At 41.2% G+C, this 22248-nt stretch overlaps 1 protein-coding gene and 1 pseudogene across 3 annotated transcripts in view; both read right to left on the minus strand.

Annotated features, from left to right (window-relative positions):
• Positions 1–382: 382 nt before the first annotated feature.
• The window catches only part of tm2d1 (TM2 domain containing 1), a 70137-nt gene continuing 48271 nt past the window's right edge, over positions 383–22248 (minus strand). Inside the window, exons 7-8 of one of the 3 annotated variants that reach the window (XR_010019911.1) lie at positions 5417–5475; positions 383–2413 (exon numbers count right to left, since the gene is read on the minus strand). The gene's annotated coding sequence lies outside the window, so the exon portion shown is untranslated. Of the gene's footprint in view, positions 2414–5416; positions 5476–15297; positions 17844–22248 lie in introns of those variants that run through there. The other 2 variants (XM_063064301.1, XM_063064302.1) reach the window with 2 other exon arrangements.
• On the minus strand, positions 2321–22031 carry LOC134354531 (uncharacterized protein K02A2.6-like; annotated as a pseudogene).

Genomic DNA, 22248 nt, shown 5'->3' on the forward strand with positions numbered 1-22248 from the left:
GATCCATTGAATCACCGAGAGCAACTTTGGAATTTCATCATTAAATTACAGATGCTCATATACCATAAAACTGCTGTTAGATTTAGTGAGGGGGTGGGGAATTATGTTAGTTATGACGTGATTACTACTGCAGAGTCTGTACCATCCCAAGGTACAAAATAAAAGTGGGAAAGGAGAGGGCTAAATGAGGATTTTAGAAACACACTGCAAATGCAGATTCTGAAACAGTATGCTCTGTTTAGTGTTAAGTAAAATCAGAAAATGATGCAAAGTCGTTCCAATGATGGGCAAAAGAGGACAGAAATCACAAGCATAACATGCCCGAATGTGCAAGAAGAAATAATGAACCATGGCTGTTGACATTTAGCAAATAGTTTTTTTACTATTGGTTTTCTGGCTTGTTGTTCTCACATACCTTAAACATTTCATTTTTCTACTTTAACTGTACAATGGCATCCTATTGATTAAAGGAACCAAGATCCATGTTTACTGAGGGGATTCTGACATTCTTTTACTGCTATTTTGAAAGCATACTGCACAATTCTATTTACTTGTGTATTAAGCTATATGTATCTACAATTATTGAATGCCAATTTTTAGTACTTAAATACATAAATAATAGAAGCGAATAAAAACCGTTTTAAACTACACACCTGCTATGCCATTTAATCATATCATGGCTAATGGTTTATTTGTGTGCCACCTTCTTATAATAACCGCATATCCCTTGATTCTCTGAATATCCAAAAATCTATTGACTACTATATATAGAATTTTAAGATTCTGATCAGACTTTTGAATATAACATTCATACATCGTTCACGTTTTTTCCCCTCAAATTACAACTCAATAACTTCTGAAAGCCATCATACATTTTGAAGCTATAAATTGTAAGAAGCATACAAATTAAATTACAAAATCTTCTGTTGCATTCTAGCAATATTATTTTCAAAGTAGTTCATGTAAGATTATAATCAGTGTCAAAATTAAGTTAAATGACTCCTAGGATACAAACATTGCTCTCCATCAGGCTCGACCTTCCTCTCTAATTTAATATTGCTTTTTTTTAAAAACATAAAAAGAATATTTATTCATTCTACAGCTTTATGATGAAGTGGCAAACTTTGTAAACTTACTGAAAGTCCAAATAATCAGAGTCTCGCTATTTTTAGAGAGCTTTTGCAGGCAGTACAAATTTCCACTTTATATAGGAAAAAAGTAAATTCACTCTCACTGGAAATCAGTGACCTGGTGGGAGCTTCATAGCAAATTGCTATGGGAAGAATCCAGAAAAATGAAAATGTCTAAATGTTTACTTCAAACTTTTCATCGGCCTGCTAGCCTGAAGATATTTATGTAGCTTTGCTTGTTTCAAAAAAAAATATTAACTAGCAATAAAACCAAATTCCAGAAAGGATCGGCTAAACTAAAAATAAATACCTAAATATTTTATATAAGTTTGGATGACTTATTCCTTTTTGAACTGAATGTCAATGCTTTTTTAAAAAAAAAATTACCACTGCAATTGATCAGCTTCCCATTACTGTTAAGTACATATAGCTATTAGATTTTATTGATACTGAATTCCTTTACAACTTCACATCTCAAAAATCTTAAAGTATGATACATTCAATAAAGTACTTTGGAAATGCATTCACTTAGAATCTAGTGAATTTTGCAACAGCAAGAGGTTCAAAAACGATAATGAAGTAATGACTGGATATAATCTGCTTCAGTTCATTATTGACCAACTCAAAAGGAAACGCTCATCTCTGCAATGAGTTGCATCATGGGACCTTCTAATTCAATTGGCTTAATGATTTAGCCAAAAGGTATAATATACAAAAGTACTGCACCTCTTCAGTATTGTGCCAAAGTTTGGGTTAGATGCTAAAAGTGAATATTGTGGCACAGAGGGAGTGTGTTACCACACCCAGGCTAACACCTAATTCACTTAATAACATAAATCAACTAAACTAGAAAAAAATCACTGAGTTGAGAAGTAATTTAAAACTGCATAAATCAATGCAGTATTGATCAGAAGATATGTGGATAGACGTCTTAAATTTGGCAAAGCAATGACGTCCGTGAGATTCATGAGGCCTCACTGTAAGTGGAATTATTTCAAACACAATAAAGGCTTTACGGAACAAAATACCAAAGATTAAGAATATATGCATTTAGTAATGTATCACAAAAACATCAATCTGATTGATCTATTTTCAGGCAGCCATACTGATGGTTTCCAGGGGGCTCATCACTGGGAAAGAAAGCAGTTCAACTCCTATATTGTTTGCTTTATGTACACCAATCATTGCTCTTAAATCTTCATTTCATCAAGTTGTCTGAAGCTTTTGCCACTGATACACGTGCAAGGCTCATACTGTGTCCTTATTTCCTTGATAGGCTTCCTCTGTGAATTAAAAGATAGAACTTGAGTCTGTATTTCAGATTAAAAATCAAAGATATCAAAAAAATCAACAATTAAATAGCCAGCAAAATAGCACCATAGGCTGTGACTTGAAATGGATGAACAGACATATAAAAACATTGCTCACCACAATTGAACTCAACAGTAGCACTCAGATCTGAAAAACTAAAATTAAAAGTAAACATGGATACATTATGAATTTCTCATTGTCCGTTACAAGATCCTTGCAAATCAGTAAATCTAACACACATACTGTGATTGTAATGAGATATTCTGTATTATGTATGCAAGGAAGAAATGTAGCACTGATCATTGTGAGCATTACAAATCCTGCAGATTAATTTTCTGAAAAGATGAATATCTACTCTTTAATTCAGAGCATGCAAGTATTTCTGGCAAGATCTATGTTTATTGTATGCTTGCATTCTGTCCTCAAGAAGGTGGCTCTCAGCCATCTACCTTTGTAAGTGCTGCAGAAGGTGAGGATACTCCCACTCTGCGGTCAGGCTGGGGGTTCCAGGATTTTCATTTAATGCAGCGCCTTGAAAAAGTACTCAGCTCCCCACAATGATTTTCATATTTTAATGCCACATTTTCTAAATTTAAAATATACTGAAGTAAGACTTTTTGAACCAGTCTACAAAACATTATGTATTATGTCAAATCAAAAGAAAAATTCCAAAACTTGTCAACAATTTATTAAAAACTAAAAACTAAAATAGTGAAGCTGATGAAGTATTTATCCACTTTGTAATTACTAAGCTAACTTTCTTCAGATGCACTACTGTATATTACCTTAGCAACTCACCCAATTTGTTGATGCAGAAAATTGCAGGATCACCTGGAAAAAATACCCCTAAGATTCAACAGTATGGTAGATTTTCAACAGACCAAACCAAAATGAAGACAAAAGAGCATTCAAGGCAAGTCAGGGAAATGATAATAGAGAAGCATAAATCTTGGGAAGGGTACAAGACCATCTCAAAGGAACTGAACATTTGGAGCTCATTGCAATTCATTGCGAAAAAATATAAAATCACGGCCGCAATGCCAGATCAGACCACCCCTCTAAACTCAGTCACCAGAGAAGAATTGTACTTCGAAGAGAGGCTACAATGATGCCAACAGTCACACTGATTGACCTGCTGAAGTCAATAACTGCAACTGGAGATGAAGTTCATGGCTCCACAATCTCTAAGACCGTGCACAAAAAGGGTATTTATGGAAGAGTGGCAAGGAGGAGGCACTGGTTAAGAAATTGCAAAATCTTTATGGGCAGGGATATGCTAAATGTCACTTAGAAGATACTGTCAAGGTGTGGAAGAAAGTCTTGGGTTGGGAGAGTCTGGAAATCTAGTCAGGATTGATGGGAAGATGAATGTTGCTAAATACAGAGAGATCCTGGCTAAAAACCTGCTAGCCTCTGCCAGAAAGTTTAATCTGGGGAGAAAGTTCGTCTTTTAGCAGCACAATGACTTAAAGCACACTGCCAGAGCAACCATGAAGTGGCTTCAAATGAAGAAAATTGATGTCCTCGAGTGGCCCAGTCAGAATGCTGACCTTAACCCGATCAAATATCTCTGGCGAGACCAATATTGCTGTCCACTGTTACTCCCCAACTAACCTGGCATAGCTCAAACAATTTTGCATGGAGGAATGGGCAAATCTTGCTCCATCACATTGTGCAAAGCTATTAAGAGTCTAGCTGTGAGGAGTGGTTCAACTAAGTACTGAGCAAAAGGGGGTGAATATTTTTGAACTGCTGACATTTCAGTTTATTGATTATTTAGTTTTTCATGCTTTAAATTTTTCTCAATTTTTTTAGGCTCTACTGTGGAAAAAGAAACTTATGATTCACAAATTAAAAAATCAGTTAAATTGATCAAAATCACTAGTAATAGTACTCATTTATGTGAACAAAGAGTTGGGGGCTGAATACTTTTAGAAGGTACTATAAATGCAAGTGCTATAATTCCAAGGTTGGATATTTATGACTATGAAGTGAATATGGAAATGTTGATGCTTTTATAGCCTACCAGGTGGTAGAAGTTGCAGATATGTCAAAGATGCTGATACATTTAATAAGACAAACTGAAAGATAAAGTCAGAAATCACAGGAGACTTAAGCAGTCTATGTTCATCTGTATGCCTGACATTCAAATTTAATTTCTTAAAGCTCTTTGGACCCAGAAGTGCTGCTTTCTTCAATGCAGCCACTCTGTGCCAACTGTGAGTGGGATACAGATCAACTCAGGTTAAATATCTGAAAGGTGCAGAGTTTTCTGAGTATTTGCCTTACACTTTATACACAAGTGAAGTGAATATCATTTAACTCATGACATGTAGAATGTTTTGGAAGTGAAAAGGCAAGTCAGTGGCTTGTAAGGAATATCTGGCTATTCCACTTCAGCTTCTGGAGCTCCTGCTCCAAGGATCTTAATAGTCCTTTTTCCACAGAACATCAAAGCAAATTGATACAATTGTCCATTATCAGTAATGGTCACTGTCACCTACTGTTGCAAATTTTGTGGTGCCACATCCAGTGATATTTTCTCAACAGTTTTGATATTTATTCTTTGAAGTTAAATATATTTTCTCTGAAGAATTCACTGTTTTTCAATCCTCATCCTTCCCTCAGCTCTGATCATCATTTAGGGCAATACTTACAATTTTGCAAATATGGTCCTTTGTTTTTTATACAGTGTATTGTTTTGCTAAGCTAATTGAAGGATAACATTCAAAGTTTAGTTTAATACCATATCCACAAGTGCAATGAAAAATTTCCTTGCAGCAACATGACATGAAGAATCAAAGCAGCAATCACACACAAAAAAAATCAAGTGATACTCCATTTTTTTATATATACAAAAGAACACAATTAGAACAAAAAGTCAATTTCAGTGCAAAGTGATGATAGTTTTGCTAAAATGTAATGATTTTGGTTTTACCAGTTGGTTCAAGAATGGAATGGTTGAAGAGAAGTACCTGTCTTGGAACATGGTGGTATGAGACCTCAGACTTTTGTGCCTCTTGCCTGATTGTAGCTGTAAAAGCAAGCGCATGGTCTTAATGGTGGGATCTTTGATGACAGATGTTGCCTACTTGAGGCATTACCTCATGTAGACACTACCAATAGTGGGGAGATGATGTGTTGGATTGAGAAGAGTATTTTTTTATGTATATACAGCTCCTTACATTTCTGTACATTCAAACTGCCAAACCAGACCATGATGCAGGCAGTTAGGATATTTTCAATGGTATGAAGTTTGTTTGTGCATACAGTGACAAGTCAAACCTCCAAAAAAAAAAGATGCTGGTACACTTTCTTTATGATTGCATGTATGTGCTGGTTCTAGTAATGGTGTCAACTCTTTTCTCTCCAATTAACATAGCCTGGCCTGTATCTACATGCCAGAAAACATTATTGAACTCCTCAACAATTTGTATACTGTTTTCTCATTGGCTGACCAGTCTCAGCACACAGTCCTCTCACAAGTTGAGCAAATGTGAATAAAATGGCCATAATCTGCAAGTAAATGTTAAGTTGCTAACTTATCACACCTATAACCGGCACACCAATTTTGAGTTGGAGAGCTGGGAAGGTTTAGGCATAAAAGGGAGACACTGCTAGCGGAGCACTCATTGACAGAGTAGTCTGAGGCAGAGTGGTAGGGCTTTGGCTCATTCGGGCTTCGGCGAGGAAAGTGGGTAAATGCACTTCATTTTTTTTTCCTTGCATTTTTTTTCTGGAGGGAAGAGAGCATGTCTGTATGGTTAGTACTTTGCACTGGGTGTCAGATGTGGGAATCCTGGGAACCTTCCAGTCTCCTAGATGGCCACATCTGTGCCAGGTGCACCAAGCTGAAGCTTCTGAGAGACCGTGTTAGGCTCCTGATGACCTACAGCTTATTAAGGAAAGTGAGCAGGATATAAATAGAAACTACAAGGAGTTAGTCATGCTGAGGCTGCAGGAGTTAGACAAGTGGGTGACTGTCAGGAAAGGGAAGGCTCAGATAGTAGAGAGCACCCTTCTGGCCATCCCCCTCAGTAATTGTTATCTCATTTTGGATGCTGTTGAGGGGGAAAACCTGACAAAGGACGACCACAGCAATCGGGTCTCTGCCATTGAGCCTGGTTTTGTGGTGTGGAAAGGAGGGAAGATGATGAGGAATGCGGTAGTCATAGGGGATTCAATAGTGGGGGGAACAGACAGGAGGGTCTGTCAGCCTGATAGAGACACCCGCATGGTATGTTGCCTCCCAGCTGCCAGGGCACAGATGTCTCGGATCGGGTGCAGAGTATTCTGAAGGGAGAAGGTGAACAGCCAGAAATCTTGGTACATGTTGGTACCAATGACATAGGTAGAAAAAAGGGAGGAGGTCCTGAAGAGAGAATTCAGTGAGTTGGGTAGGAAGCTGAAAAGTAGGACCTCCAGAGCAGCAATCTCAGGATTGCTGCCTGTGCCACATCATAACAAGTGCAAGAATAGCATGATCAGGCATATTAATGCATGGCTGAGAGACTGGTGTAAGGTAGCGGTCCCCGACCACCGGGCTGCGAGGAAACGATATGATTTGGCGATATGAGTCAGCTGCACCTTTCCTCATTCCGTCACGCACTGTTGAACTTGAACGCACGCGAGGTCATTACGCACGCGTCATCGATGTCAGCCAGGAAGGAGATCAACTCCTCGAGTTTGCAAATGACGGCGGGCTGAAAAGTATGTTTGACATAACATCTCTGCCAGCATTCTGGATCAAAGTCAAGGCTAAATATCCTGAGATAGCCACGAAAGCACTGAGAACGTTGCTTCCATTTCCAACATATCTCTGCAATGAATACAACGAAAACTAAATTGCGGAATAGACTGGACATAAGGAACCCCCTTCGAGTATCGCTGTCTCCCATCATCCCTCGATGGGACTGTCTTATTGCAGGGAAACAAGCCCAGGGCTCCCACTGATTCAGCGATATTGGTGTGTTGCAATGATTTTATATGTTTATAACGGGGAAAATATGTGCTGTGTGTTTAATATCCAAATGTTACTTAAAATGTTATGATGCTATTGACTTATAAGTGACTTATATAACCATATAACAATTACAGCATGGAAACAGGCCATCTCTGCCCTTCTAGTCCGTGCCGAACACTACTCTCACCTAGTCCCACCGACCTGCACTCAAGCCCATAACCCTCCATTCCTTTCCTGTCCATATACCTATCCAACTTTTCTTTAAGTGATAATATCGAACCTGCCTCTACCACTTCTACTGGAAGTTCGTTCAACACTTACTTCAAGCTCCCCTGTCCTCCCCTGATAATTGACTTATCACTATATTTATGCGAGGAAATTATGTGCTGTGTGTTTAATATTAAATTTGTTAGATAAACCATTTTAGAAACGAAATTGAGTGTATTAGCCACTTATCACCTATATTCCGGTCGTGATTAACCCCTCCCCCCGAACAGAGTCGCCAAAAACAATTTGTAGAAAAAAATCAGCACGTACACACATGCCCAAGTCACACATGTGCACACAGGTGCCTGCGCAAGGCTTCATGGTCATGGTAGTCTTTCTTGGGGTAACCACAGCGTATTTGACTGCTACTCTTGTCCGTTGACAACCCTACCCCCACCCCCACCCCTGGGCCAGCCGGTCCGCAAGAATATTGTCAATAATAACCCAGTCCGCGGTGCAAGAAAGGTTGGGGACACCTGGTGTAAGGGGCAGGGCTTCGGGTTCCACCTAAAGTCCAATATCCAAGCAGGCAGGTTTAATAGAACTGTTTGGGAGAGTTTAAACTAATTTGGCAGGGAGATGGGAACCGGAGTGATAGGGCTGAGGAAAGGGAGAACAGAAGTAAATCAGAGATAGCGTGCAACAGGGATGATAGAAAGGACAGGCAGGAGATGAGGCATAATCACAGCCAGTGGGATGAGTTACAGGGCAATAGAGGCATGGTACAATTAAAACAGAAAGCAACAAATACTGGACAGAAAATGTTATATTTGAATGCATGCAGCATAAGAGATAAAATGGACGATCTTGAAGTTCAGCTACAGATTGGCAAGTATGACGCTGTGGCCATCTCTGAAACTTGGCTAAAGAATGGCTGTCATTGGGAGTCCAAGGATATACGGCGTATCAGAAAAATAGGTTAGTAGGCAGAGGGGGTGGCGTGGCTCTGTGTATAAGAAATAATTTAAGTCATTAGCAAGGGAGGACATAGGATCGGAAGGTGTAGAGTCTCTATGGGTAGAGTTAAGAAATGGCAAGGGTAAAAGGACCTCAATGGCATTTGTATACAGGCCTCTAAACAGTAGCTGGCATGTGGATTACAAATTACAGTAGGAGATAGTAAAGGTGTGTCAGATGGGCAATATCATGTTATTCGTTGGGGATTTTAACATGAAAGTGGATTGGGAAAACTAGACCAGTACTGGACCTCAAAAGAGAGAGTTTGTAGAATGTCTGATGGATGGCTTTTTAGAACAGCTTGTTGTTGAGCACACTAGGGGATCAGCTGTGCTGGATCGGGTGTTGTGCAATGATTCAGAGGTGATAAGAGAGCTCAAGGTTAAGGAACCCTTAGGGAACAGTATGATTGAATTCACTTTGAAATTTGAGAAGCAGAAACTAAATTCCAATACGTTAGTATTTAGTGGAAAAAAGGAAATTACAATGGCATGAGAGGGGAACTGGCCAAGGTTGAATGGAAAGGGCACTAGCAGGAAGGACAACAGCGCAGCAATGGCTGGAGTTTCTGCGAAAAATGAAGGAAGTGCAGCGGTCCCCAACCACCAAGCCGCAAAGCATGTACTACTGGGCCGCAAGGAAACGATATGAGTCAGCTGCACCTTTCCTCATTCCCGGTCACGCACTGTTGAACTTGAACATAGGGTTGCCAACTGTCCCGTGTTTGCCGGGTCATCCCATATATTGGGCTAAATTGGTTTGTCCCATACGGGATTACCCTTATCCCGTATTTCCCCCGCTAAGAGTGTTCCTATGAAACCTTTCGTGCCGAAATGGCATAAAGCAAAGAAGCAATTACCATTAATTTATACGGGAAAAATTTTTGAGAGTTCCCAGACCCAGAAAATAACCTATCAAATCATGCCAAATAACACATAAAACCGAAAATAACACTAACATATAGTAAAAGCAGGAATATGATAGATACACAGCCTATATGAAGTAGAAATAATGTAGGTACAGTATAGTTGGGAAGATTAAGCCAAAAACGATTTTTGGGAAAAAGAATCGGCACGTATGCACATGCGCAGGTCGCGCATGCGCACATAGGTGCCCACGCAAGGCTTCATGGTCATGGTAGTCTTTCTCGGGGTAAAGACAAGTGTTCCGGGATTTGACTGCTACTTTTGTCCCTTATTTGGGAGTGAGAAAGTTGGCAACCCTAACTGTAAAAGACATGTTTAGGTGAGTTTCACCCTACTTAACTCCACCCCCCCAACAGCTTGGCCGGTCCGCAAGAATATTGTCAATATTAAACCGGTTCGCGGTGCAAAAAAGGTTGGGGATCCCTGTTGTACTGGATGACTGGAAAAATTACATATATTACTCTGCTATTTAAGGGTGGGAGGCAGCAGAGAGGAAACTATAGACCTGTTAGTCTGACACCAGTGGTTGGTAAATTGTTGAAATTGATTGTTAGGGATGAGATTACAGAGTACCTAGAAGCACATGACAAGATAGGCAAAAGCCAGCATGGTTTTCTGAAAGGAAAATCCTGCCTGACTAACCTACGACAATTTTTGAGGAAATTACAAGCAGGGTAAACAAAGGAGATGCAGTAGGTATGGTGTACTTGGATTTTCAGAAGGCCTTTGACAAGGTGCCGCACATGAGGCTGCAGAGCAAGATAAGATCCCATGGAATTACAGGGAAGTTACTAGCATGGTGGAGCATTGGCTGATCCGCAGAAAACAGAGTGGGAATAAAGGGATCCTATTCTGGCTGGCTGCCAGTTACCAGTGGAATCGGGACTACCGCTTTTTACGACGTATGCCAATGATTTGGACTATGGGATTAATGGATTTATGGCTAAATTTGCCAATAATATGAAGATAGGTGGAGGAGCGGGTAGTGTTGAGGAAATAGAGAGCCTGCAGAGAGACATAGATAGTTTAGGGGAATGGGCAAAGAAGTGGTAAGTGAAATACAATGTTGGAAAGTGCATGGTCATGCACTTTGGTGGAAGAAATAAATGTGCCGACTATTATTTAGATGGGGAGAGAATTCAAAATGCAGAGATGCAAAGGGAGTTGGGAGTCCTTGTGCAGGATGCCCGAAAGGTTAACCTCCAGGTTGAGTCGGTGGTGAAGACGACAAATGCAATGTTGGCATTCATTTCTATAGGTATAGAATATATGAGCAGGGTTGTGATGTTGAGGCTCTATAAGGCACTTGTGAGACCACACTTGGAGTATTGTGTGCAGTTTTGGGCTCCTTATTTTAGAAAGGATAAACTGACATTGGAGAGGGTTCAGAGAAGATTCACGAGAATGATTCCAGGAATGAAAGGGTTACCATATGAGGAACGGCTGGCAGCTCTTGGGTTGTATTCCCTGGAGTTCAGGAGAATGGGCAGGGGGGGGGAATCTCAAATTAAACATTCGAATGTTAAAAGGTCCGAACAGATTAGATATGGCAAAGTTATTTCCCATGGTAGGGGAGTACAGGTCAAGAGGGCACGACTTCAGGATTGAAGGACGCACATTTAGAACAGAGAAGCGGAGAAATTACTTTAGTCAGAGGGTAGTATATCTGTGGAATTTGTTGCCACGAGCGGCTGTGAAGGCCAAGACATTGGACACATTTAAGGCAGAGATAGATACGTTCTTGATTAGCCAGGGCATCAAAGGGTATGTGGAGAGGCAGAGGAGTGGGAATGACTGGTAGAATTGGATCAGCCCATGATTGAATGGTGGAGCACTCGATGGGCTGAATAGCCTACTTCTGCTCCTATATCTTATGGTCTTATTATTCTTCTTCATGGCTTTTGGTGTTTTGTTTTTAAAGTGAAATTTTGTTTCCCCCGAGCCAGGAGTGCTATACCAAGAGCACTTAGTGGGGCAGTACTAAGTAAGCAACATAGCAGTGTAATTATCCAAATGATATTTTACTGTGTTTCTTGGACATGACATATCTGAGTAATTTCCCATGTAACTGTATTACAACAGCATAGATAAGGGCACATCAAATTCTGTATTACACTTGGCAAGTTGTCAAGGCCTTTTTTAAAAATATATATCTATAGTATGAACTAAGTTTGTTAAAAATAGCTTCCATGTCTTTAATAAACCTGAAATAAGTAAATCTCAATGATTGTAAGAGCCTAAGGAGGATGCCAAGATGAATAATCCACTGAGAACTATTGGCTACAGGTGCGTGATTCCTTCTTATGCATGTGTAAGGGGGGGTCGGCTCTTATGTTACTGTGTAGGCTAATTAAAATGGCTTCTTTGTTATGTTATACTTGGGAATGCTTCTTTGTTATGTTAAACGCTGAGAAAATTCTTCCCGCTAGTAGTTTGTTGAATCACTTTACTGATAAGAAGATGTTATGAACCAATTGGGATAGTTATGTTTTTGGTGTATTTGAAGACACTGTATGCGTGGGGTTTTGAGGCAGAAGGCGGGAGAGAGAGACAGAGGATGGACCAGGTGCTGTGATGTCCGCTAATGGGGTCAGACCCCGAGGAGGGCGTTCGGCGAGGAGATGGAGATGGACTCCTGTGGAGCGTCTGGTCGACCACCGTTGTTGGTCCCAGGCAGCCAGTCGAGGTGGTCCAAGGGGTCGCAGGGTGAAGAAGGTTCTTGAGCTCTAACTGTTTGGTGCACAAAGAGATTGAACTTTGATAAGTGTGGCGCCTTTTATTTTCCTTTTATATTTTCTTCTCTATTAATTATATAGTTCCAGTAATATCTATAAACTGTAAATCATTTAATCGTATCTGGTGTATTGTCTGTTATTTGGGCGGGGTGGGGTACATCACACAGCATCCACACAAACTAATTACCCAGTTTGACGGGGCCGAGGGTTGTTTTCCTAGACGACAGCGAGCCGAGTGACCCTGAGGCTGGCCGGGGGGGGGGGGGGTGCACTACACATGGGTACTGGGCAGAGAGAGGAAGACGCTAGGCCTTGGCCTGGGCCTACAATTCTTCCACTTGCCCAATTGTAAAGGCCAGATCAGTTCTGAATTTCTCATTTGCACACTGCTGCTCTACAGAATGCTAGTCTACTCAAAATACTGAGCATCCTCAAAGTGAAGATTTTAGGCTAAAACAGTATCAGAAAGTGATTATAACAATGCATTAATTAGCATTACCTATTAATTTACAAAAAGATTAAGTTGCAAGCAGAAGAGATAAACTACGTATGTATATGAATTTATGCCAAACTGCTGAAAAGTATACACCAATCCACCGTTATGATTACCAAAACTAATAATTTCCTTCTCGCCATGAGGCTCTCCATTTGAACTTAATTGCAAACATGGAATTGCTAGTTTTATGATGTTATTAATAATTATTGCTGATGTAATTTAAGATTGATAATATTCTCAGGATGCTAAAGTTGGAGTTACTGTTAATGATGTTATTTATGATTGTGACATGCCATTCAAGAAAGCCACCAAGCTACATAGTCCCACTCTAGGTGTTGAATACAGTATTTCTATCAGAACTCTTAAGTAATTTTCATCAGCTTTCCAATTCATACAACTGTTAATGATAGAAAACAATTACTTCAGAATGCAAAGCAATTTTAACAACAAGGAGGGATTCATTGAAATACAACTTTGATAAATTTCTTGCCAAAACTAACAATTGGGACATGACGCAAGTGTTACATACTTAAGAGGAAGAAAAAAAAAGGGGGAGCTTCTAAACCACTGGTTCTTAATATTCTACAACTGGGCTTTTTTCTTTCTCTCAGAGTCTGTTTCAGTCAAACCAGTGTAGATTAATTGCTATAGTTAGCCATTGATTCCATTACCATTGCAGAATGTAACCTACTGAATGGTAAAAGGTAAAACCAGATGTGGAACTAGCATGACCCTTCATTAGAACTAACAATTCTAATGCTCATATCAAAACAATGCAATGATTTAACTGCTTCTAATAGTTCTTTACTCCATAGATTAGGAAAATTAGCATGCTACGGCATTCACTCATTAGTTTGTCAAGGACCAGTACAGCCACATGAGTTACAATATTCTACTATGTTTTACCATTTTAGTCTTCTCTTATTTTTCTTTGGTTTATGCTTCTTTCTTTGGATCCTCTCATCCATATTGTCTCAAATTTTCTACTTTTCTTTTTCCATCTTTTAGTTTTTTTTTCTATCTTTTCCTTCATTTGTTTAAAAAAGATAGAAAAATATGTTCAAATAGTTCCAGTTGTGACATTGGTGTTATTGTGTCATTAACAGATCAATGTTGTAGAAATTTCCAAAACAAATATAATGGCAAGTTAAATATGCCTTTAGTGCAAAAGTTGCAATTGTACAATTTTCTGGCGCTATATTCGATTGCCTCAGAGTATTATTGCATTATTTTGAAAGCTTAATTGTGCTGTATTGATTACAGCACAGGTACATTTCCTCTTTTCTTTCCTTTCTTGTTGATCAATCACTGTCATCTGGACAAGCCTTAGTTTGAGAACTACAGAACCACTTCATTAATGGAGTACTGATACAGCATGAATTAAAAACATTAAATTTCCCTGCTTAATATCCAAAATATGAAGGTTAGTTAAAAGGACACTAACTCCTGGAACGTTCTTATCAGTTTTGAGTTTTTGCTCACTATAAATAAACTTTCTACAATAACTAAGAGAAAGACAAAGTCTATAAACTACAAGGACTAATTGATAAGTTTGTGGCCTAAGGTAGAAGGAGTCAATTTTAGAAAACCTAGCACATTTATTTTTCAACAGAGTCCCCTCCTACATTTACACACTTAGTCCTGCGGTTGTGGAGCATACAGATCTTGGACCTCCAGAAAGTGTCCACAGCAGGGGTGATTGATAAGCTTGTAGCCTAAGGTAGAAGGAGATGAGTTATACAGCTCTTGTTACATGCACGTGCAGTTCAACTCTGTGTGAAAATGCAGAAAATTTGAAGTTAATAACTCATCTGCTTCTACCATAGGCCACGAACTTATCAATCACCCCTGCTGTGGACCACTTTCTGGAGGTCCAAAACGCTGACTTCTGCAAAGAAGGGATCCCTATGCTCCACGACCACTGGACTAAGTGTGTAAATGTAGGAGGGGACTATGTTGAAAAATAAATGTGCTAGGTTTTCTAACATTGACTCCTTCTACCTTACGCCACGAACTTCTGAATCACCCCTCGCATTTTGTTGCAAAGGTTTTTCCTAATGTTGTCATTTTTGAAAACGTATTTAAGGAGATTGATGCAAGATCTAAATTAAACTATGTTTTATTTGAAATGATCATCAAAAGTATGATAAATGGAACAGCCATGCCTTATGTCAGCCCGGCATAAGTCAGGCAAGCCAGAAAACAGTAGATGCAAAGTTCTTTTAAACGCAAACAACAGGAATTCTGCAGATGCTGGAAATTCAAGCAACACACATCAAAGTTGCTGGTGAATGCAGCAGGCCAGGCAGCATCTGTAGGAAGAGGTGCAGAGTGCACCTCTTCCTACAGATGCTGCCTGGCCTGCTGCGTTCACCAGCAACTTTGATGTGAGATGCAAAGTTCTGCTCACTTTCTATGCTGACCAACAATTTATCACAAATCAAACTGAAAATGTCTGCTTCCATACATCAATCCAATAACTGGCTTTTCTCCAACTACATCAAGTCAGCCAATCTGAATATCACTTAACGGACATGTTCATGGAAGAAGTCTGTAGGCGAACTTTCCTTCCCCTGAATTGTATGGAAATATGAGCAATGACAATCCTCATACACAGATTCAACAGTTTCTCAAACCGGGGTTGAGTTTTTCTTCATTAATCATAATTAGAGAAGAGAAAAGGAAGACAACTAGGATTGCTGAAGAAAAATTTCAAATCAGAAACTTTGAACATTGAAGGAAACCATGCAGCTAGCCCTACAAGTGCTAGATCTTTGACAGGGCTTTTCAATTATGCCTCAAATATACATTTTTCTCTCTATTACCCTGAAGATAGCTTCCTTTTAATTCATGTCCAATTACATTTCATAAGTTGCCATGGAATCTGTTATCATCACAATTTCAAGTTTTGAAAAACTCACTAAGAATTTTAATAATCTTTTGCAATGTGGACATTTCTCTTTCTCTCCAGCTTGTCTGCTAATTTACTATCTAACAGCAAGATAAAATTTTGAATCATATTTTCCCCCTGCATCCCCAAATAGAGCAATCCAAAATAAGGCTAAATGACAAATTTATTAAACATAGACATGCCACCAATAATTCCCAAGATTGGTACTTCAAAACCTTAAGTTTTTTTCTAATCCTTAAGAAAACTGAAATTAAGAAAAAGTGTGCAATTTCAAACCTGAGGGAGGCTGGGTTTGCTTCAGCTTCCTAGATACTAAGGCTAGCACCTTGGCCAGTCCCAGCGCCAATCATCAATACATAGCTTCATAGTTATGTTTTCAGCAATAAGATTAGTGCCAAAATTGTGCTCATTTAATAGTGTCCATTTTGGAAGCAGACTATTTTGATTTTTGTTTTGGTTTGAATATATGTGATTTTTTTTCTCTCAGTAGGATCCATTTTAAATAAAGGGGAAAAAATCTGATTGGTTGGGGAGAGGGCTTGGGGAAAGCGAGACGTTTTATGCAAAAAGCACTTTAGCTTACATTCTAGTTGTATAAAAAATTAGAAATCGACTTACTGTAAGTAAATAACACATGTGATGCATAGCAAAAAAATGATCCAAGTCTTAATTTTAAACAACCAATATTAGATGAGGGACATGATTCTCAGTGTCAAAATTCTCAACATTGATAGGTTAAAGATTCAAGTCTGACTACAGAGTATTATTAAAGAATTGCTGCACTGCAGTAGCCTTTCAGAAGGGATATTAAACCAAAGCCTCATTTGCCCTCCCAATAGAATGCCAAGGATCCATTTGCATTTTTTACCCAAGAAAAATCAACCAATTCCCTTGTCACTCATAATATCTCACTATACTCAAATTGTGTGCTATGCTTCCTATATGACGGCTCTAACATTTGCTGCAAAGCATTTGGGATGTGCCAGAGGAATGAAAGGCCTACATAAATACAGTTTATACTTCCTTTTCAGTTCATAATTTAATAGGCTATTTAGAATTGTCTGTTTACAAATGAGTTAATGGGTGGTTTTGAATGAACTTTAGAAATGATTAGATTAGGTGTGATGTAACAAATTATTCTTTCCAGTTTTCTGACAGGCATGAGTACTAAGAAGTGCTGTATGTTGCTACCAGCACAGATGTGTTCCACATATTCTTTTCTATTCATTTGTTCTTCTGGATTGGGAACATTGCTGGGGGCACTATTATGCCTCCCTAATTGTTACTTGAGAAGATGGTGACGAGAAGGCTTGAAGGTATCTGTAAGAGCTGACGGGGTGAACCCAAGTCACATAGGTCAGACCAGATAGATCTGTTCCTCTGAAGAATAGCTTTGAACTAGGTTGATGTTTCTGACACTGTGGTAACTTCTACTTTGGAAAGGACCACTTGACAATTTCATGCCCAAAAGAACGACTTCATCCAGAATGGCAAAACTGATATACATATACAGAGGCTTTCACTCACTCGTACAGCATGGCAGAGAAACTAGATACAGTGCACACCGGAAGTAAAAAGAACGGAAGTACCCCACTCCCCCATTATCGTAATTTAGTATTAACTTACTTTTAATAATGCTCACATTACAACAGTTCTCCCCCTTTAAAATCCAACATTCCCCAAATGTAAAAGACTAGGAAATAAAAACAGTGGTGTTATTAACTTGTGCATCCCTGAAAACTTACACTAGTATCTCAGCAACAGTTTACCAATACAAAACATCTGGAAAACGTGACAGATTCAACATTCAATCTAACAACCAAAAAAAACTGTCCTATCAAAGATTCAGCCTGTCAGGAGGTTTACGAGTGCGCTGTGTTCTGTGCACTATCCCCAGTGACCCAGCAGGCACAGCTGGTGAGGGTGTTTTGGGTGGGTCTGGTTTTGGGGGCATGAGAGGGGTCTGTGAGTCTGCGTGAGAATGTCCATCCTCCTCAGGGGACCTCGACCCCTCTGCCAGCGTCTCTCCCTCTGGCAAGGTCACTGGTGGACATGCTTCCACAGTAGTCTGTCTCACAAATGGAAACTCCATGGAACTGTCTGCCTCTGAGCCGGTATCATGATGCAGGTGCACATGGTCCTGATATCTGTGGAAAACACGTCCATCAGTCAGCTTAACAACATAGGAGACTGGACCACTCTGCTTAAGAATAACCCCAGGCAGCCATTGCTGATTGTTTCTCACATAGACATTGTCATCTGGTTTAAACTGTCTCTCGCGCGCATGTTGATCATGTCCCTCCTTCTGCTTTTCCTGCTTCCTCTCCACTTTTGCCTACGCCCCATCAGCGTCTCTGCGGGAGTGTGGGCAGTTGTAGTCTGTGGTGTGAGGCGGTATTTAAACAGGAAACGTGAAAGCCGAATGCTAAGGGAGTCCCCTGACATCCGCTTCAGGCCTTCCTTCACTGTCTGAACAGCCGCTCAGCCAAACCAGTGGAGGCTGGGTGGAAAGGGGCCGTCCGAATGTGACGAATGCCATTCTGCTGCATGAACTTACTGAACAGCTCACTGGTGAACGTCGGGCCACTATCAGTGACCAGAGTGTCAGGCAGCCCGTGGACTGCAAACACTTGCCTGAGTTTGTCTATGGTTGAGGGGGCTGTGATGTTGCTCATGACGTGAGCTTCGATCCATTTAGACTGCGCATCTACCATTACAAGAAACATCTGCCCCATAAAAGGATCAAAGTCCAAATGTAGCCTAGACCTGGGGTGGTCTGGCCACTCCCATGGGTGCAAAGGAGCTGGCAGTGGCATATTCTGATTAGTCTGACATTGTATGCATGATTTTACCTTGTTCTCCAGATTCTGATCCATTCTTGGCCAACAAACGTAGGATCTTGCAAGGCTTTTCATTCGAGACACCCCTGGATGAGTCTCATGAATTTCCGCCACAATCTGTGAACGGCCAAGGGGAGGCACAATGACCCTCCCTCCCCAAAAGATGCAGCCATCCTGCAGACTGAGTTCTGTCTTGCGTTTGACATAAGGCCTCAGTTCCTCTCCTTCCATGACTCTGAACCAACTCTGTAAAAGAACAGTCTTGACTTGGGACAGGACTGGGTCCCTCTCTGTCCACTGCCTGATCAGGGTCGCCTTTACAGGTGTCTCTAACAGCCTCTCCAATGAAAACAGTCTCTGGAGGCCCATATGTAGTAACAGGTGTCTCAGGTAAAGGTAGTCGACTCAGTGCATCGGCGTTTGCATTATCCTCACCCGCTCTGTACACTACAGTATACTGTTAGGCTGACAATGTAAGAGCCCAATGCTGTATCCTGGCTGAGGCAAGCAGTGGGATGCATCTAGTCTCACTGAACAGGCTCATCAGTGGTTTATGGTCCGTATAAATTGTAAATACGCGTCCATAAAGGTACTGAGGAAAGTGTTTGACTGCAAAAACAATGGCCAGACTTTTTTTGTCTAGCTGTGAATATCCCTTCTCAGCAGCTGTCAGGGTACATGAAGCAAAACCAATAGGCTCCTCTGAACGGTCCTCCATTACATGTGAGAGAACTGCCCTGACTCCATAGGGCGAGGCATCGCATGCAAGGGTGATCTCCTTGTCGGGGTCATAGTGAACAAGCAGCTTCGCTGAGTGGAGGAGTTCTTTCACTTCATGAAAGCTTTCTCCTGCTCTTCACCCCATTACCACTTAGTGTCATTGTGAAGCAGTTTATACAGTGGGGGCAAAATCCTTGAGAGATCAGGAAAAAACTTGCCATAATTCACCATGCCCAAAAAAGATCTGAGTTCCGTGATGGTTTTAGGGCTTGGGGCCTCCTTAATAGCTCTCACTTTGTCCTCCACGGGGCAAAGCCCCTCAGCTGTGATCTTGTGTCCCAGGTAAGTCACACTTGATGCCAGGAACACACAGTTTCCGTGTTTCAACCGCACCCCTGCGTCTGAGAGCCTCTTCAGCACCCGATCTGAGTTAGCCAGATGCTCCACCTCCAGAGCCCCCGTGATCAAAATATCATCAAGGTACACTGCTACATGCAGAATCCCCTGCAGCAAAGTGTCCATTGTCCTTTGGAAAATGGCAGGGCTGGACGTCACTCCAAACACCAGGCGACTGTACTTCAATAATCCCTCATGCGTATTAATTGTGACGTACTCCTTTGAATCCTCGTCGAGCAGCAGCCGTTGGTAAGCGTGGCTCATGTCCAGCTTTGTGAACAGCTTACCCCCTGACAGGGTCGCAAACGGGTCATCCACCCGTGGCAATGGGTACTCCTCCAGCTCAGAGATCTGATTCACCGTAAGATTATAATCCCCACATATCCTCACCGTTTTGTCTGCCTTCAAAACTGGACAATGGGAGCTGCCCACCTTGAAAACTGGACAGGCTCAATAATGCCCAGCCTCTGTAGACGTTCCAGCTCCTCCTCGACTTTGCCTTTCATGGCATAGGGCACCGACCTGGGCTTAAAAAAACGTGGTGTGGCCTCAGGGTTGACATGGAGTTTCACTGTCACGCCCTTCAGTGTTCCCAGCTCGTCCCTGAAAACGTCACTACACCGCTGCAGAATGTCCTCCATCGTGTGTGCAGACTTAATTTCATGCCAGTTTAACTGGATTTTGCGAAGCCAATCGCTGCCCAAAAGACTGGAACCCCTGCCCTTAGCTACCAACAGACTGGCTTCAGCCTTTTGACCTCCGGCTGAAAGGTCCACATATAACACCCCTAAATGAGGTATAGGGTGTCCCGTATAGGTCCTAAGTTTGAGCTTTGACGGTCTAATGGGAGGCAGGTTGGACCCCCATGTCCTCCTGTAGGTCTCCTCACTAATGACCGATGCAGTAGCCCCTGAATCAATCTCAAACTTAATGTCCTTTCCCCTGACAGTGACTGTGGCATAATATGGTTCAGGTGGTTCCTCATCTGTTTCCACTCCAAACATGTTGTAGGCACACGCTGTCTCTTCATCTGCATCTTCTAGATGGTGTGTGGCTGCCTGAGCCTGTTGAGTTTTCCCCTGCCCAGGCTTAATCTTACCCTTTGAACTTCTGCATTTTCTAGCTAAGTGTCCCTTTTTGCTACAAGCATGGCAGACAGTGTCTTTGAATTTGCAATCATTTGCATAGTGCGTCCCTCCACACCAGAAACATTCCACCCGCTTTGCCTGTTTACCAGTCTCCCTCCTGACTTCGTGCACTGCTGCCGACTGCGACCTCCCATTGTCCTTTCTGGATATCCTTGACATTATTAGCAGCCACCTCCATGCCTTGGGCAATCTCTAAGGCTTTCTTGAGAGTCAACGGTGGGGTTTCCCCTAACAGTCGGCATTGTATGACATCATACATTGTATGCCGCATACCAATCTATCATGGATCATGTCTTCCAATACCGCTCCGAAATCACAATGCTCTGACAGCTGCTGAAGCTCGGCCACAAAATTTGCCACAGACTGACCTGGCTTCCTGAAACGGCTGAGAAACTTAAACTGTTGGACTATCACAGAAGGTTTCAGACTGTGGTGGTTCCCCACGAGCTTGACCAGTTCGTCATATGGAATGTCTCTCGGTTTCCGTGGTGTGGCTAACTTCCTTATTAGCTTGTAAGTCTTTGCCCCACACACATTCAGGAGAATAGAGCACTTCTTAGCCTCCTCAGTAATTCCATTAGCACAGAAAAAGTGTCCCAACCTTTCCTCATACTCCAGCCAGTCCTCGGTTCCCTCCACTAATTCAACGATAGTCCCAGACGTAGCCATCTGAACACGAGGCCCCTTATTGGCGCTGCTGCTCCTGTTTGAAATGTGCTGACACGTCCACAAAACCAGTTCACCTCGTTGCCAAAAGTGACTTCTACTTTGGAAAGGACTACTCGACAACTTCATCCCCAAAAGAACAACTTTATCCAGAACGGCAAAACAGAGGCTTTCACTCACTGGTACGGCATAGCAGAGAAACTATATACAGTGCACACCGGAAGTAAGAAGAACGGAAGTAAACACCCCGTTATCCTAATTTAGTATTAACTTACTTTTAATAATGTTCACATTCCAACAGACACTATAGTCTTTTTGCAGTCATTACCAAGACTGGTTATTATTACAAATCACAAAGAAGAGAAAATCTGCAGATTCTGAAAATCCGAGCAACACACAAAATGCTGGAGGAACTCAGCAGGCCAGGCAGCAGCTATGGAAAAAATTACAGTCCACATTTCGGGCTGAAACCTTTCGGGAGTCTGCATTTTGTGTGTATTTATTGTTACAAAGTTCAGATTAACCAAAGTTCCACAGTGGCTGAGGTGGGATTTGAACATGGCCCTCTAGAACTCTAGATTGTTACTCGGGGAACTTAATCACTGCATCATGCCACGCTCTCTGATCACTGCACCCACCCTGCATCTGCTACTATGCTCCATCCAGCCAGCACTGCTGTCTCAATGCTAGAAAGCTGTCTCAGGATGCCTATTTGGCATTTGCAGTTTATCAGGCAGATTCAGATGAGGTCCAGGTCTCAACACAGCTATGACCTCCATCCC

This window comes from Mobula hypostoma, chromosome 12 (assembly GCF_963921235.1).
Source record: "Mobula hypostoma chromosome 12, sMobHyp1.1, whole genome shotgun sequence".
Lineage (NCBI taxonomy): Eukaryota > Metazoa > Chordata > Chondrichthyes > Myliobatiformes > Myliobatidae > Mobula > Mobula hypostoma.